The sequence below is a fragment of the Pinus tabuliformis genome, chromosome 5_2, assembly GCF_031772625.1.
Source record: "Pinus tabuliformis cultivar Carrire ecotype Pingquan chromosome 5_2, CPIR1, whole genome shotgun sequence".
NCBI lineage: Eukaryota > Viridiplantae > Streptophyta > Pinopsida > Pinales > Pinaceae > Pinus > Pinus tabuliformis.
The window spans coordinates 594,711,478-594,722,681 of NC_142306.1; the positions used below are offsets into that span (position 1 = coordinate 594,711,478).

At 35.4% G+C, this 11,204-nt stretch overlaps 1 pseudogene; it reads left to right on the plus strand.

Annotated features, from left to right (window-relative positions):
• The first annotated feature begins 9,874 nt into the window (after positions 1-9,874).
• LOC149160397 (nuclear transcription factor Y subunit A-10-like) lies at positions 9,875-10,826 on the plus strand (annotated as a pseudogene).
• Positions 10,827-11,204: the final 378 nt, after the last annotated feature.

Sequence of the window (11,204 nt, forward strand, 5' to 3'; positions counted from 1 at the left end):
TGATCCTGAAGTCCATATAGGATCATCCTCTTGGCCTTGGCCATCTGCATTTGGAAGAGCCTCAACTCATCTAGATCTGAAGGTTCTCCAACACCTTTCTCAATGAATTCCTTCAGCCCAAAGTTCAAACTCGTCCAACAAGAACAATATGTGGACCTTCCAAACACCAAAATTTGAGGAGCCATCCAATCTATCCTGCTCTCTCAATCCCAATCCTGTGTGAGTTGTCATCTTGCAAATTTGAAGACTCTTATGCTAATTGATTCTTGTTCACAGCTCTGATACAATGTAGATTTTCAACGAAATTCTGATATGATGTTATGAACAATTTGAAACAAATTTTCTTTTCACACAGACACAGGATTTCTCTACCAAATAGCAACGGAATAGAACATAAATAATTTCACAAAATTCACACAATAAAACACACGATTTTTCTAGGGAACCCAACAGGGAAAACCCTTGCTTGCTTTAAAATTTTATTAAGGAAAATTGAGCAACATATCTGATATGCATACAAGCTGGTTCCAATCTATAATTCAATAATTTTATTGCCTTTCCTAGGCCTGAAACTTCTACCTAATAGCTGACGTACTTCCTCCTCTATGCACTAGAGGCTTTGAGTTTCTAGCATAAAACCTTAGGAAATAATCTCCTGTTTCGTAGCACTGAATAGGGATTTCCCCTATTTCTATGTGTACTCCAAAGAGAAAATTTCCTTCCTCAATAATTCACACAGGGAACACTTGGCTTGTTCCTCCACAAGCTCTCTTGCTCACAAACTCGTGCTCAAGAATTGATTGATTAATTTTACACCTTCAATCTCCTTATAAGCTTTTCAATTAGGCTATTGTTAGTGAGTTTTCTAAATTAGGAGTTGAACTAGAACTTTTCTAGTTAACAAAAGTCAACACACTTTAACTGTATCCTCCTAAAATTTAGGAGGCTAACTCCACTTGTTCACTCAGTTCCCAATTTAACTCACACTAGAGGACATATAATTCATCCTCCACAAACTTGCACTAGTCAAACTGCTTCTTAAACTCATCCTGATTATTGGAACTTGTACATGACTAAGAAGATCTCCAAATCAATTCTTTGAATTAAGGCGCAGATCAAGGAATCCATTCCTATGATACCTTTCAACATTCACACTACCATAAAATTTGTGGAATCCATGTTATTATGTTATGAAACCAGCTCAAGAAAAGATAGAAAAGATAGATCAACGCCTTAGAATTCAGCCTCTTCGAGGGGGAAACCTCCTTTACATTACATAAATGAACAATTCTTGGATGATTCAAATGAAAAAACCTCCTTTCTATATATAGGAGTCTATGGAGTCACAATATAATCCAGTCGACCTAACAATAATAATATAAAGCCACAAAAATAACAATAGAGGGATTCTATGGGCACAGAAATAACAATATGGGGGTAATACGGGCACAATAGTATAAATAAGGGGTATAACTACAATAGTAATGGGGTAATCACTAGTATTATAGGGACCCAACATATAATTCATCCTCCACAGACTTGCACTAGTCAAACTACTTCTTAAACTCATCCTGATTATTGGAACTTGTACATGACTAAGAAGATCTCCAAATCAATTCTTTGAATTAAGGTGCAGATCAAGGAATCCATTCCTACGATACTTTTCAACATTCACACTACCATAAAATTTGTGGAATCCATGTTATTATCTTCATTCCAAAAGGGCACATTGCAAAAGAAAAACATGTAGATTTGGCTTTTCCTACCCAAGTGTCTCGTTGACTACAAGATGCATCAATGCATAATCAACTTCAACAAGTGGATTTGCAACAAAAAAAAAAGAAGATACATCACATGGAAAACTTCTTGTTTAATGGAATTTGTGTCATGGCAATAATAATCAAGGCAGTAAACAATAAGAACATGGTTTTGAATTTTGAAAAACATATAAATCTCATAATGCTTTCTTTTTGTTGATTGAAAAACATATAAAGCTCAAATTTCTTTCTTTTTGTCTAATCAAATTGTTCAGTATTTCCCCCATCCAAAATAGTTGTAAGCCAAAGTGATTTTGGTTTTTTGCCTAATTAGATATCTAAATGCTAAAAGCTATCTTTTTTGTCCATCTTCAAAACCTCTAGGACATCATTCTAGATTCCAACCCTAGCAATTCAGATGTAATACAATAATCTATTCATGGGAGTATTATTGGATATTTATCATGTGTTGTTCTTTAATCCCTTTGGAGAAAGCCTGAAAGTCAGCTTTTGAGGCTCAATTTCATTGGAGCCTCCAAGAACAATTTGTTAGGGGAAAAATGTGGAGGGCCTAGTAGAAACCTATATTACATGGGAGTTCACTTGCCCCTCTCATTCTTGTGATGGATGTGGTGTTGTAGGAGTGTGTGATTGACTTGGGAAGCTACACATCCAAGTGCTCCCAAGAATGTTCCTAGCACTCATGGGAACACTCCCCATATGGTTGAAAGATGACTAATTATTTTCCTTTTTCTAAAAATATTGTGGACTATGTGAAGGCCCTAGTAGGCCCCAAACACTATGGAGGATGGTTTAGAGCTTATAAAAAATCCAATCCATATTCTTTTCTTATTCCAATTGTCATCGACTCATTTCATTCATTGCTTATTAGGGTTTTGAGAATTGCTCATGGCAAGAAAAATCAAGAATAGATAGTAGAATTGTTTCTATTTTTTTTCATTTCATTACTTGTCATAAACTTCAACTCTATTTAGTTTTTCAGTTTCTAGTATCTATTTTATAAATTAGGCACATGGCCTATCTTGTAAACATTATTATATACATTCTATAATGCTTTGGTGACGATGGCCTATTATAGTTCATATTCTACACCTTCCAATCTGGTTCATAACTTTTGTAATTTCTAGATGGCTGGTGTTATTTGGTTCAATTTCATTTCCTATTCTGCTTCATACTATTTATTTTGGCTTTATAACTTCTAAATAGTTTACCACTGGTTACAAATTCTTGAGACTTGTACTAAATCCTTGATGTTATAATCTACTGTGAATCACATTTCTTAGCTCTTAATAATGTCGTATTGCATATTATTAGCATTAAATCCTACATTCTCCATAACTAGTTTCACATTCCATACATTTTTTTGAAGGTGTTGGCACTAATGCTAGGAACTCTATTTATCATAATATTCATTCCATTTGCACAACCATGGTGGATTATAAGGGGCTAACATGTTTTTTTTTTTTTGGTAATTAGGGTGGGTGGGGTGGGAGGAATATCACCACCCTTGCTTTACCAATGAGTTAGGTCCTATTGTACAAGCCCATTTTAATTGAAAATGTATATGCATTATAATATATAAAATGTAAATATATGTGTATAGAATGTCCCTAGGAATGCTTCGCTCCCAAGTCTTTTTTGTAAAAAATTGCTTTAAGAATCTTGCAAAGTTTGAAGGCCTTGTGGCTTTGCATGATTTGTAGATTTGAAAGTAAAGGTTGCTAAAGTTTGTATAGAGTTCTTTGTCAATTCATTGAGATTGATTACTAGTTGTGTTTGTTGTGCATGTGTCTTGATAGCCTTGTGACCATTTGGTTCTAGTCATATAGATTTTTTCTTAATTTTGATTATCTGGGCCCAAGGTAGAATAATTGAGATACATTGACCTTATTCATATAGATTTTTTCTTGATTTTGATTATCTGGGCCCAAGGTAGAATAATTGAGATACATTGACATTATTCCACGCTATGTTCTTCCTTCATTTTTCATGCATACCTTTAAATCACGATAGTGAGTAACTCCCTTTTGTTGCTACCTCATGCTTTGTTTAGTTTGAATTTTGCATTTTTGCTAAAATGAATTGTTCCCACAATTGTTGATTCTTGACCTCTTTGAGTGTTTTGAGTGCGAGAGTCTTGGAAGAACATTTGATAGCACACTCTTGTGACAAACCTGTTTGGGAGCACTCTTTAGGGTATGAAGGAGTGTTCCATGCCTCCATGGGAGGAACTCTCAGAAGTGCACTTCTCTAGTGCTTTTGGAATGAACACGAGGAACTTAAAGCACTCCCTAAGTGAGCCTATAGGTTTCCTTGGGTGATTGAGAGTGCTCTCACCATTAAAAAAATGCTCATGGAGCATTCTTATGCTTAGTGAAATTTCTTTTACAAAAGTACACATTTGTAGGGTTTTCTTTCATGAGAGGCCTAAGGGAGGGTCTTAACAACTCTGCAACTCATTGCTATGGTTTATGGAGAGCTTGAAGGGGATTTTAAAGGATACCATAATCATTATTGTTGAATATATGAGAGGCAAGGTCTATGTCTACTCTTGCTTGTCCTTTTTTCCCTTTATGTTGAATGCTCTATTTTCATACTCTTCTCATTCCTTTTCCTTCATTCTGTTGCATGTTATTATCAAGGCACATGTTGGGTATATGTTTTATTCTTCCATATTTTAATGATGGTGTCTATTGGCAATGCCAATGATGGGAATGTATTTGACAATCTTCATGGTGAGGGTGGACCATTCCATGGAGAGGGACTTTTGGCTTTGTGATATATTTAATTCCATCATAGAGGTATTTGATTTGTTGTTGACCATGGAATGGAGGAAACTCCTCCTAGAAGATGCTAGATTTCATTGCTGGCCAAATGGCTCTAAGTGCAATCAGATGAAGAGATCTATGTTTTTATAGATTTATCTTCAAACCATTTCTTTTTACAGTCTAACTAGGATGCCTCTTGCCAAGATTCTTGACCTCAAGCTAGTGGAAGAGTAGCTTTTGAGACCTCCTTAGTAAAGGATAGCTTCATGAATGAGATCAAGGATTGGAGAGAGCCAGGCAATCTACCTAGAACAAGGGGATAAAAATAGTAATTTTTTCCACCAGTTTATGAATCATTGCAAGAAAATTAACACTGTTTGGAAAATTCCAAAGGTAGATGGCATGATCATTTTCTTCCATGACAACTCTCAGGGAATTGATCATTTCACACATATTTATGAAGAATAGAAAAGGGTGACTATTGCAGAAGTGGTGCAAATGACAACACTTTTTGCCCAATTTTGTCAATGTCCTTGGGCTTCTTTGATTAAGTGAGTCAAGACAAAGTCTTTGTTTGTCATGCTAGAAGCTGTTTGAATAGAATTGATAAACATTTTCTGGTCTTCAAAGTAGGTTTGGGTATGGGTAAAAAACAATTATGTTTAGCTGCCTGCATTGAAATTCCTACTAAAATTGGCAGGAAACAAAGGGATCCCTAAGATGGAGGTCTATGAGGATTCTGAGATGATACAAAAATGTATAAAAGGAAGCTATAAGGCAAGAACCTAAAACTGCATCCAATTCTGGAACAGGTCAAGCTCATGGAATATAGTTTCTATAGCATATCATTCCTTCACATTGATAGGGGAACATAATATATATGCAGATGAGCTTTCAAAGGGGGGTGTGTAGCTGGTAGTCAACATTGTTATTAGATATGTAATTGAGTATCAAAGTGACATATTACAGGCTGAATTTCAGCTGGTAATCGAGGTCTAATTTTATTTTCTGAAAGCATCTATAAGAGACATAGATTTAGGAAGAGTCTGGGGACTATTGCACCAAATCAGTGGTAATTAGGTTTTATAGAGGACCTTTAGGATATGGTATTCAAGTTTCTGTGGACATTTTTGCTGAGGATTCAGTGAAGGGTTTATCAAAGAAATGAAAGAACTATTTCAAATAATTATCTTAATTTATAACAAGAATTGAAGTATTTAGTTTCCATAGGAATTCTGCTATGGTGGGACTGGGTTCAGTAAAGCTATAGGGCTGGCCTCACTGTGTTTTAAGGACTCAAAAAATAGTTAGGAATCTTTTGGGATCTACTTTGATATGACTGCTTGCATGCTTCAAAGTGAGTTTCTAAAATTATTATTGGCATCAGTGTTGGAGGCCTTAGAGCTACAAGACAATGCCATGACTTTGAAGTTTTTTCGACCAGATATGTCGGTGGCATACTTTTGAGAGCTGGAGGGAAACTGCTTACTGTTGCTTTAGATTCCTTTGGGAAGATTACTAGTGTGGGACTGGGTTCACCTAATATGCAAAGATAAAGTGATTGGATGTGTATTTGAAGACTCAGTGAACAACCAAGATTCTATTATGGGAATTGTTGGAATTTTGGTATGTGAGGAGGAGCCTCAGTGGAAGAAAATCTAAAAACCAGGTGCACAAAGTTTCCTATTAAAAGATAAACCCTATCCCTTTCTTAGTGGAATGGGAAGTTAGGTTGTCCTGAAATTCTCAATATTTTTACGAGAGGTGCATATCTCACTTCAAGATGCAGGGCAGAGTTTGGTGATCCTTGATCTTAGTCATGAAGCTATTATAAACTTTTCCATAATATTACTGTTTCTTGATTTTCCTTGATATAATTATTTTACCTATCACCAAAGCTTCTAGTCCTTGGCACTTACTTTTCAACATTCATATACTTCCTCTATTGCTATGTGATAGATGTTGATTTTGTAGCTTAGAATCAATATCATTTTAAAGTTGCACATGCACATATGCAGAACACTTGTAATGAGAGGAGGGACATTTGATATAGTATTCAATGTTTAATTATCAATACACAATGATATCTCCATGAGAGAGAGATGTAAGGTAGACTAGTGCCACTAGACAATGCAGCCATAAAGAAAATAAATGTGAATTGAATTCTTAAATCACTTCATAAATGCTTGTAACTCAAAAGTACTCAGTATTTGCCAGTGCAGTTTTGGTAGATCATGTTGGTGGTGGGTACTAGACTTACATTTTGTGCTTCTTCAAGGATAACTTCATTAGTGTGCAACTCTTCTTGGTGACTCGAGGTCCTTGTTTTTATCTCAATTCTTAGTTAGGGCTTTGACCTCCTAGTCTCTAGATGCTAACTGTGTATCTTGGCATCATTGCCATATCAAAATTGCACTTGCACAAATGCAAAACACTTGTAGAGAGAGGAGAGACATATGATGTATTATTCAAAGTGTGTAATTTATCCATACAGAATGATATATCTGTGAGAGAGAGATGTATGGTAGAGAAGCAACATTGCATAATGCAGCCATGAAAAAAGGACATGTGAGGATTTATGAGAGCCTCAGATTTTGAGCCCATAGGAAGTATGGTATAATTCTGTTAAGGGACCATTACGTATCTTGATACTTATTAGGTTAACACTGAACAACCTGATTTAAGCATGCCTAGAGGTTAGAATGAGGGATATTGAACTGCAAGCCATCTTATCTTCAAATATCTTAACTATTCCACCTCAATTCATTGAGTAGCAGATAAATTGGAGTTATCGTAACCTTCTCCTTGGGAGGTTCCAAGTAGAATTTTGGGTTGGTATGCTCTCAGTGTTGAATTCTAGACATATCTGTTAGTTTTTGTTGTGCACAAAGAAAACAAGATGGCAATAAATTAATTAATGTACTCATGGTTGGCTTCCTTTGTATGCAAACATCAATTTGTAAATAGTCTCTGTGGCCTCCAATTGCACTTCCTGCATACTTACAAGGTGTCACCTTGCTAGGTATAAGGTGCTATTATGACAGTATTTATTTTACTATAATTATGTTTCATGTAATGATTGTTGATGCCAAGTTAGTCAACCAAATGATGTTGTTGTTGTATTGTCACTCCAAAAAACTAACACTAAAGGTGCTGATATGAAAATATTTCTTTTACTATAATTCTTATTTATGTAATGATTGTTGATGCCAAGAACACTCAATGAAACAATGTTGTTGTATATCATAAGTTTGTGAGTCAGCTTCGCTGTATTTTCACTCCATAAATCTAACGCCAAATCCTTGGTCCAAGGACCTAAAGACTCTACAAGTTTTAGGCCAACCCTTGATTGAAGGGCATGTACATACTACATTCTATGCATCCAATATTTACTTCGTCTAGGAATAAAAATGTTCTTAACAATCTATTTATTCCATTACCTACCCAACTGTAAATGAGGTCTCTAAGGCTTCCCAACAATTGTACCATTTATGGCTGACAATAACAATTCAAACCAAGCCAAAACGAATAGAGTATTCTCCTCACACAATCAAAAATGTAGGTGTATGTTTTTGGGTGCCTCCTTATGCGTAGACTAGACCTCCTTGGGGCTAAGCAGGTCTAAAGTTTGGTTTCTATGGAATCTCTTTCTATAATTCTGAGTTTCCTCTTTATGTTTTAACAAGAAAAGAAAAAAAAGTTGTAAGACTATGAGTCACCACATATCAGCTTTCTTGTTTAAGATTTTTCTATAACTGAAAGAAACTGTACTTATTCCTCATTTTCTTTGTGGGCTCATATTACTCTAGGTACAAAATAGTCTTGATGACTCAAATTTGACACAACTAGAATTATCAAGTAAACTAGTCTTTCAACACCAATGTCTAGGCATTACAAAAGTGTCAACTATAATGTAACCGTTATGATGGATAAAGAAATCATGCATCCTATCAGGTATGGGAATCATGGTAGATCATAAAATGGGATGCCTCTACATATGACAGAGCAATGTAATCAGGTTCCACAAAAGTGACTGACTAATTGCTAGATAAGTAGTATAGTTTCTTTCAGCTACAATATATTACATATAGAGAATGGAGAACTCCCTCGAGACCAGATTGTCATGGAAAACATTTTTCATATGTATATATATATATATATATATTTGTTTTGTATGTTGATTCACTAGGGCTTCTTCTACCTACTCGCATTTGATGGTCATAACTTCAATCTTATCCACATTACCATTTATTTTCCCAATCACTGGCTGAAGTGAAATTACATGGGACTCGCATTTGTTTCTTGATATTACCAAACATATTACATCTACTAGGACTATTGCTATTGATCCACAGAATTTATGTATAGGCTTCCAATTGTCTAATATAATTTCTTAGAACATCAATTATCTCCCAGGTTAGGCTTTTGTCCATCAAATACACCGGAAATAATGTTCATTTGTACCAGATTTGATGGTATATTCATTGTAATTTTTTTCTTGCTAATGAGATTACAATGTAGTCTCATGTGAAGGTTTTATAAGTAGGAGATGTTGATTTGTGCATTTTGACAGGCTTGTTGGAGGTGCTGGAGACATTAAGCTCACTAAAGATGGGAACACCCTTTTGAAAGGAATGGTGATTTTTACACCTACTAATGACGTTTTATTGAATAACATTTGATTTTAATAAGATACTTGGTAGATTATTTAGCTTCTTATATTTGTCAATCCAACATCATTGGTCATGTTTATGAAAGAAGGTGAACTAGTCAATTTTAGTTGTCATATTAGCCACTAGTTTAGTTCAATTATTTATGATGTGCATTGTAATGTACATTGTGCATTTGGTTTGCATGTGGCCATGACTCTGAGGACTGTGAATAAGAAGCAGTTTGAATATTAAAATGACTAATAGCCTTGAAGCTTGGTTGTAGAAAAGATACAGTTGTCTGGAGGGAGTTCTGCATTCTCTATATGTAATATATTATAACTGAAAGAAATTGTACTGCTTATCTGGAAATTAATGAGTCACTTTTATGGAACCTGATTACATTGCTCTGTCATATGTAGAGGCATCCCATTGTATGATCTTCCATGATGCCCATACTTGATAGGATGCATGATTTCTTTATCCATCATGGCAGATTACATTATAATTGACACCTTTGTAATGCCTAGACATTGGTGTTGAAAGACTAGTTTACCTGATAATTCTAGTTGTGTCAAATTTGAGTCATCAAGACTATTTTTTACCTAGAGTAATATGAGCTGACAAAGAAAATGAGGAATTTGGAGAGCTAACTCATTTGCGTTCACTATTTGGTGTGATGGAATATGAACCAATCTATGTCAATGTTAAACAATATCGTGGAATTTTGTGACGTCGACAATGTCGAGCGAAAGCGGAATTAGAAAATAAGCTCATCAAAGTAAGGAAGGTAAGGAATAGTTGTGTTTATGATTGTTTCTCAAATACCTAACATGTTTGTTCAAAACAGTGTTGTATTGGAGCATTTTAGGGCTTCTCACTCCCATTTTCTCCCAGGACCACATACACACATTCTAATAATCATATGTACAAAATGCTCCCGGGTTGGCATCGTTCCCTAGATTTTTTGCAGAAAGACCACTCCCCAGTGTCAAAATCCCTGCTCCTTCACAGCACTGGTTCAATTCCACTTTCTCTCATCCTGTTTTGGTTAAGCCAAATTGTATTGATTTCATCTTCTAAAGTAAGCATGTCAACTTATTTGGTTATTGATATACTAGCATGTTTTCTGTCTTTTAATGTATTGTTCTCATACTATGATGTCTGCTCTTCAACCTTATCCTCCATGAATCTTGTCATCCTCATGTAATGTGAAGAGAAAGGGGATGCGGTGGTCGCTTCCTAAATACAAAGTCGTTGGAGACAAAAAAAAAATCAATGCTGATAATGGCAAATTAACAAACGGACAACATGCATGGGCTGTTAGTTCATCAAGCATTTAAGCTTTGTAGTCGGAAAATGGAAATATGAATTCTTCAAAGGTACATAGTAATTCAGGGTTGTCAGGATCACAATTTACAAGCATGCCAAAAGCATGTCATGATGGAACAGGTTACAACTATACACAAGGGAATGGAGGGTATCTTTACCACCATGCTAGTTCACATTTACATTTATTGGGTTGTAGTCCTCTTTCAAATTGAAGTGGTGAAGTAGAGAGTGTGCAAGGTATGGGATATAGCATCAAATGGGTTGCAGCAAATAACTATTGTCATCCAATGAGAGTTTGACATCAGTTTTTTTGGGCTCTCTTTGTTTCGGTATCACGTTTCATATATTTATAACACTAGAGTATGCGAGAAATTTGCTTCAGTTCAAGGGAAGTGAAACTTATGGTACTAGGAGGGGAGGAAGCTGAACTAAGGCTTGCAGATTTATTTTTTCTTTCCAATGTTATCATATCAGAAGGTAGCCCGTTTCAGGTTTCTTTTGGGATGATGATGTTTGATGTAAAAATATCCTCGTAGCTTTGGTCAAATCCTTGTGTATTTGAGAGCCTGATTATGTAAGTAATAAGAGGGAAGACCTGCTACACTTAACCATGTTTCTGATACAATGATAAGTATCAGTAGTACTGTGATTTAGTGTTCCAATGTTTGGTCAATATA